Source organism: Cannabis sativa, chromosome 5 (genome assembly GCF_029168945.1).
Source record: "Cannabis sativa cultivar Pink pepper isolate KNU-18-1 chromosome 5, ASM2916894v1, whole genome shotgun sequence".
Lineage (NCBI taxonomy): Eukaryota > Viridiplantae > Streptophyta > Magnoliopsida > Rosales > Cannabaceae > Cannabis > Cannabis sativa.
Window position 1 is genome coordinate 17,447,151 of NC_083605.1, and position 7,002 is coordinate 17,454,152.

Here is a 7,002-nt window from a genome sequence, read left to right on the forward strand (position 1 = left end):
TTTTCTTCTCTAAATTTCGAAATCCTTGAGTGATAGAGTAGTGCCCACACACATCGAGTGGTATCTCAATCATAGTGTGTAAGACTGTAGGAGATTCCAAACAACAAGAAGGAGAATCAGCATCAAAGGAAGGAGAGAAAGAGATCCAGGTTCAGATCTTGGTGATGCTCTGCTAGAGAAAGGAATCAAGGGCTAGAGATCTGAACAAAAGGAGTCATTATATTCCGCTGCACCCAATGTAAGGTTTCCTTAAACCCTTATGTGTTTATTTCATTGTTTTAGAATTCATATTAGGATGTTAATGAAACATACTTGTTAGTAAATCTAGATCCTGGTAAAATATTTCCAACAACTGGCCTCAGAGCAATGGTAATGATTTACTTTCATGAAATTTGAATTGAAACGATATTTTGTGTTGATTTGGATGGTTTCATGTGGTTTATGTGCTTATTTGATGATAGTTTAGAAATCGCAATATATGTTACTGAAATATTTTTTATTTTGATCTGGAAAGTAGAAAAAAAATTAATAAATTTAGGCTTTTACAGAACCTAATTTGGATTTTTTATGAATTAGTTATGATTTTTTGAATTTGAATGAAAATATCTCGTTTCGGGATGCACACGCGCGCGCGCATGGGCACAAGTGAGGCTCGTTCGGACAAAATCGCTTCAGACAACAGGCGTGTCCGAAGCTTGCCCCTATCCCGCCCATGTCCCTCGGTCATGGAGGCTGCATGCAGCGTCCTGTCTCGGTCAGATGGGCCGTTCCGCGCACGTAGGGGTATGCAATGCATACCCCTGTGCACCAAACTTGTTTTCTTCATAACTTTTGATTCAAAAATCGTTTTTCATTGAAACAAAAGCCAATTTTTGGTAGAATTTTGTGTAGGGTCTGAATTTTCAATCGAAAATCTAATTGTCAGAATAAAATTAATTTTTATTAATTTTTTTTAATTAATTAAAATTAGTTTCTGATATTAGTAGGCTTTGAATTTTGAAAATTTGATTTCTCACAAAGGAGCCTTATGGTTAATTTTGAAATTTTAGATTATTTTATTTATTTTAATTATAAGATCATTTTTTTAAAAAAATTTGAATGATCTTACTTTGATATTAAAATATTATCTTTTAAAATAATCTTGTTCAAATTTAAAAGTTCGCTAACCATATCATATTTTTTTTTTCAAATTTGTTATTTTTTGAAATATATTTTATTAATTAAAATTATAAGATTAGGAATATGTTAGGTTTAACATTTTATCTTATTAGACATTTTTTTATTAAAATTATATTTTTGGAAAAATAACATGAAGATTTGAAAAATTGGTTAGTTTAGTTTGAATAGATATTTTAGGGTTTCAAACCATAAATTTTTCAAACTTATTATTTTTTTTCTAAATATTCTAACCATATAAAATATCTTATTTTTCAATTAGTTTATTTATGTAATATTTAAATTTATTAAATTATAAGACTTAGAATATAATAATGAAATATCTAAATATAAAATTCAAGATATTTTATTATATTATCTTATTAGAAATTTTAAATAAATTTAAATTTTGAATAAACTTGATATTTGAAAAATTGGATAGATATTTTTGATTTTTTTGTTAGAATTTAAAAAATTTAGGAGTTTGTTGAATTTTGAATTTTTTCAAATATTCTCTAACAACCTAAATTTGAATTCTATTTAAGATATTTATTTTAAAATTTAATTTTATTTTAAATTTTAAAATTGAGATATTTTAGCTTACTTTCTAGATATTCCAGATTAGTTATTTGTTTGTATTGTTTGTTTATATATTAACATACAAATTTTTTTTACAAACCTATTATTTATTTGATCTAAATTGCTATGATTAACTTGTTGACAGATCCAATGATCTCATTTTAATCATAGTCCAATTGTCAATAGATCTTATAAATAATTTGTAACAGGTAATTTTTGTTATTTCATTCATCTGTGTAAACCTAGTAACATGATAGGGCCCATCCAAATCATTTGACATGTGTGAGCCTATATGTTTGTTATTGGGCTTAGATGCATATAGGAAGTCCATTTAAGCTTTACTAAGAAAATGGACTAGGTTGCTAAAATAAATTTTGACATAAGTAAATTTATTTAGGCCAAATTAGATTTGGGCTTATTCAATGAATAACAATTGTTTATTTAAAGGTTAAATTCCTCTCTTTTAGGCCTTGTGTGAGAGTTGGGGGCCAATAGAAGTAGGTACGACATACTGAACCCAGCTCCCCCTCACATGAACTATCCCAATTGTGAAGGCCCATTTGCCTTATTTAAATAATTGTATTAGGTTAATTATATTAGTCTAACCTAATTAAAATTGAATTAGCAACATAATTAACTTTTAAAATATATGAAATTTAATTTTTCATTTAATATTTTAAAGTTAATTTTAGAAAAATACTTAGTAAATGAAATTATTCTAGATAGTTATTTCTAGAACTAGTTATTTTTTCTAATATTTAATTAGGAAAATATCATAGATTATGAAATTAATTGTTTAATAATTAATTTTGGTACAATTTAAGTTAAGTATATTTTTCCTAGTATTAAACTAGAATTAATAATTAAGTCTCCTCTATACTTAATTATTGATTTCTTGAATTTAATACATTTAATTAAATTGAAAATTTAAATATTTAAGTTTATTTTCATTATGATACTTAAATATTATTATTTTCATGTTATTTAATTGAAATTGAAAATTATTTTAAGTTTGAAATTTTATTTCAGAATAACTTAAATTTGAATAATTTTCAAAATATATTTTATTTTATTTTATTAATCTTTTTCCCACAATTTCGAAATTACATTTCTTAAATGCAGAAATTTCGAATTTTATTTGAAAAATAGATTAAAGTTTAAAATTATTTATTTTAATTTTAGACCAACTTAAATCAATGATTTTTTCATTTAATGAATAATTAAAATAAATGATGTAAAATATATTGGATTAGAAAATAAATTAATTAGTCAATGAAAGTCTAGATAGATATTAACTGTTTTGCTTGAAGTATTTTTCTAGTGTATTTAATTAAATAGAAAATTAATATTTAAGTTGATTTTCATCATGATACTTAAATATTTGAAATTTTTCTTTAATATTTAATTAAATAGGAAGATTATATTTTTTGTTGTAAATTAATTTTTATTAATTAATTTTGGGTGAACATTAAATTAGAATAATTTTTTCCAGGATTTATTTTATTTTATTTTAACAAGCAATTTCGAAAATTGTATTCTTAAATACTTCAATTTTTCGAAGTGCAATATATATTTACAGAAAATTAAATTTGAGTTGCAAATTAATTTAAATTAATTTTAAAACAACTTAAATTGAATAATTTTCTAAATATTTATTGGAAATTATTACGAAGATGGCAATAATTCATTTTATTTTCATATCCATCTAAGTATAATTTATAAATATTAAATTAAAATTTATATTTAGATTTTTTCATTCTAAATTGGTAATTTTAATTATATAAATATATATATTTTTAAAATAAATTGATTAAAATAAATATTAGAAGAAAATACAATTTTTTTTAAAAAAATAATGAGCTTTATTATTATTAGGACATTCGATCTCTATTATTGGTCTTACAATAGTTAGATGTTTTCAATATAACCTCCAGACGCTAGACTTCGTCCCCCTTACGGATGGTTATTCGTTGAACGCATTTAACACCGTAAGATCTCATTTGATAAGTGTTTTGTAAGTTTTTGTCTCTATTAGACTCTCCCCTACGGTGACTACTTAGAGATAAACTTATAAAACATAAAACAATGATGGAAGCTCATAAAATGAGAATAACCTTGACTCTCGCCTACCGTGACAACGTTGGATTCTTATTTTGATCGAATTAAAGGTTGCTAGAATGGTTTGCATTTTAGATGAGCTGACAACTCTATTCAATGAATGATACTTTGACTCTCGCCTACTGGGACACTGTATCAGTTTGTTGGAAACCTTAGAAATTATTTAAGATGTGCCTATTTTGTATTTTCACATGTCTTTGTTATTTGCTATATGTTTGATAATTTCTGAATTGTGTATGAATTTATATTGAACCATGTTATTTTCTGTTCTTATTTGTAGTTTAATTTGGAATCTTCATTGTTGGTCTAACTTGGTTTGTTGTTCTAATGGGACAAATCCCTAATGGATTGTCAACATTAGACAAACATAATTGTGTTAGATCTCCAAAGATAAATATTATAAATGCAACATCTAGCTGTTCATCAATTGATAACACCTTAGACTAGTATTTACAATATGAAACAAGAAGATTGTATAAATAAGATTACTTTGTCTCTCGCTAATCGAACCATCGTTGGATTCTTATTTAAATACGAAATTATCCTAATTCCTCTTAGCTTATTCATTTCGAATTAGCTCAATAATATATCATTGGATGAATGGTTTATAAATCATATAATGTCATTCTATATTTTCTCTTAAGAAATTAAATGACACCTTTGATTATATTCCCGAAATTCTATCCCGAATTGATATAAATCCTCAATCTTAGAAATCTATTACTTGTATGGGCAAATAAGACTTAGAGTTAAATTAGTAGTGGTGGTCCAAGAAAGAATTACTCATATATATTTGGTATAAATTTAAGTCTTTGACTTTAAATTTTAGATTCCAAATAATTTTTTTAATACAATACAGTTTCACTTTCACAAGTTTTTAATAACCATTTTCTATCAATGGATTCAAACTGTATGGAATATGAGTTTAGCATTCTGTGACCAGGATCCACTTGGACTATTCTAAGAACTCTTTAATGTAACTATACCTAAGTCATCCAAAGAAACCACATATTTTGTAAATCTATGTCATTTGTATCTTGTTCATAGTGGTTTTGACAAGATCATTCTCTGCAAAGAATTAATATGCCTATATCCACTGAAAGTAAATTCATCTCATTTGCAGATGGATGTATATTCAGGGGTGGATATGAGTTTATCGTTATATTCTTAAAACGATCACTCTAGATTTTACCTTATGCAAAAGAAATTTAAAATGTTTGAAAATTTCATGAATTTCTAGCAATGGTGATAAATCATTAAGGTAAGTGGTTAAAGATCTTACGAACTGATAGGGGTGGAGAAATAGTTAGTAGATATGCAGTTCAAAGATCATTAAGTTGATTTTGAATTATATCCAAACTTACCTCCCCAGAAATTCGAGTTACATATTGATGATTAGTTACTAGTCGTTGCCTAAATCCTACTATGGTAATACAATTTCAGAATGATGCAATGGTTGGGTACTTAGTCTAAACCATTACTAGATTCATGGATGGCCTAATCAAAATCTTAAGAAGGGGTGGACCGTCCCATAGTCATTAGATAAGAAAGTTTTTGTTTAAACAAATACCATTTTTCTAAGAAAATGACTAAGTCTGAAAATAAAGTAGCAAATAAAGGAGATATTTTTTTTCTTGATTCCACAAGTGTTCTATCATCTTATTCGATACAAGATGATCCCACTGCCTCTGTTGTCTTTACACAACTGAAGAGGTTGATACCATTTAGTTTTCTTAGACACAATTCAAGGTACCTTGTCGTAGTGGGACAGTTTCTAGGAACTCACCTTCTTATGACTTGGAAGACACTAGTGATTAAAATCCATTGTGAGTTTAAACAAGTAATGGATTGTCAAGACAAGAAACTAAGAAGAAAATCCAATAGAACCATGGTTTGATCCATTCACATGGAATAACCTAAAGTTTTCTATTACAAGGACATAAACGGAAATTTTCGTTAATAAGTCTATTCAATGGACTTAACAAAACTTCCTGTTCCTAGTATTACAAGTTTGAGTTTATCTAAACCTATGGCTTGTGGTATGCCTGATAATTACTTACTCTAATGCAAGCAACTTACTTTAGTAAGATGCTAAAGCATTTTCTTTCTAATGGCAATCTATAAAAGCTTCTTGACTTCTAGGAATAGATTTTATTTATCTAAGGAAAAGTCTCAACTATTCCAGAAAAGATAAAGCCATGAAAGAGTTCTTTAAATCAACAGTGAGAGGTCTCAGATATGCTTTAGTATGCCTTAGACTAGACACTTGCTGTTGAGTGGGAGTAATGAGTAGGTATCAGATTAATCCAGGAGAGGAACATTGGAAGATAATCAAGTAAATCTTAAGATTAAGAAGAGGAACTATATGTTAGTCGATAAGGGTGTGTTTAAAACTCTTAGACTACACCACATCAGATTTCGAGACTTGCCTTGGTGCTAGGAAGTCTGCTGATAAGATGGTGATTACTCTGGGGGTGGAGTAGTGATTTTGGAGAAGTGTAAAAACCTATCTGAAGTCTCTTAGTCTACCAGAGAGAGACTGAATGTTAAAGTTGCAGGAAAGGTACTTATTCAGTCTAAGGAAAGTTCTATACATTTGTGGTACCGTTCCAACTTGTCTTCACTACTAGTGTTAATTCCTGTATAACCAAAAAGTAGTTGCCAAAATAATAGAATCCAGTATCCCAAGAGAGTAGACATATAGAGAGGAATTTCACATTATCAAGGATTTTGTGATTAAGGAAGAGTAATGGTGGAGAAAAGGTTGGGTTTAATACAACCTGTCAGATCCTATTACAAGGAGTATACTACTACTACACTTGATTTGTATATCTAGGTGTTGAGATTATTTGAAATGCACATTTTATTTTATATTAGTGCAAGTGGGAGTTTGTTGGGTTTTATGCCCTAAATAAAATTCATTTCAATATAATAAGATTTACTTATTAATAAAGATCAGAAATAACATTTTATGTTGCATGGTTCATATGATTTATTTCGTGATTATATGTATAATGTATGAATTCTATTTAAGTCAAGAACATATGAATTTGTTAATGATTATAGTGTTGTCAGCACAGTGGAATATAAACTTGATTATATGTTTGAAAGTTTATTCCTTGATTTGTCAGTTCACTGGATTTAGACTGA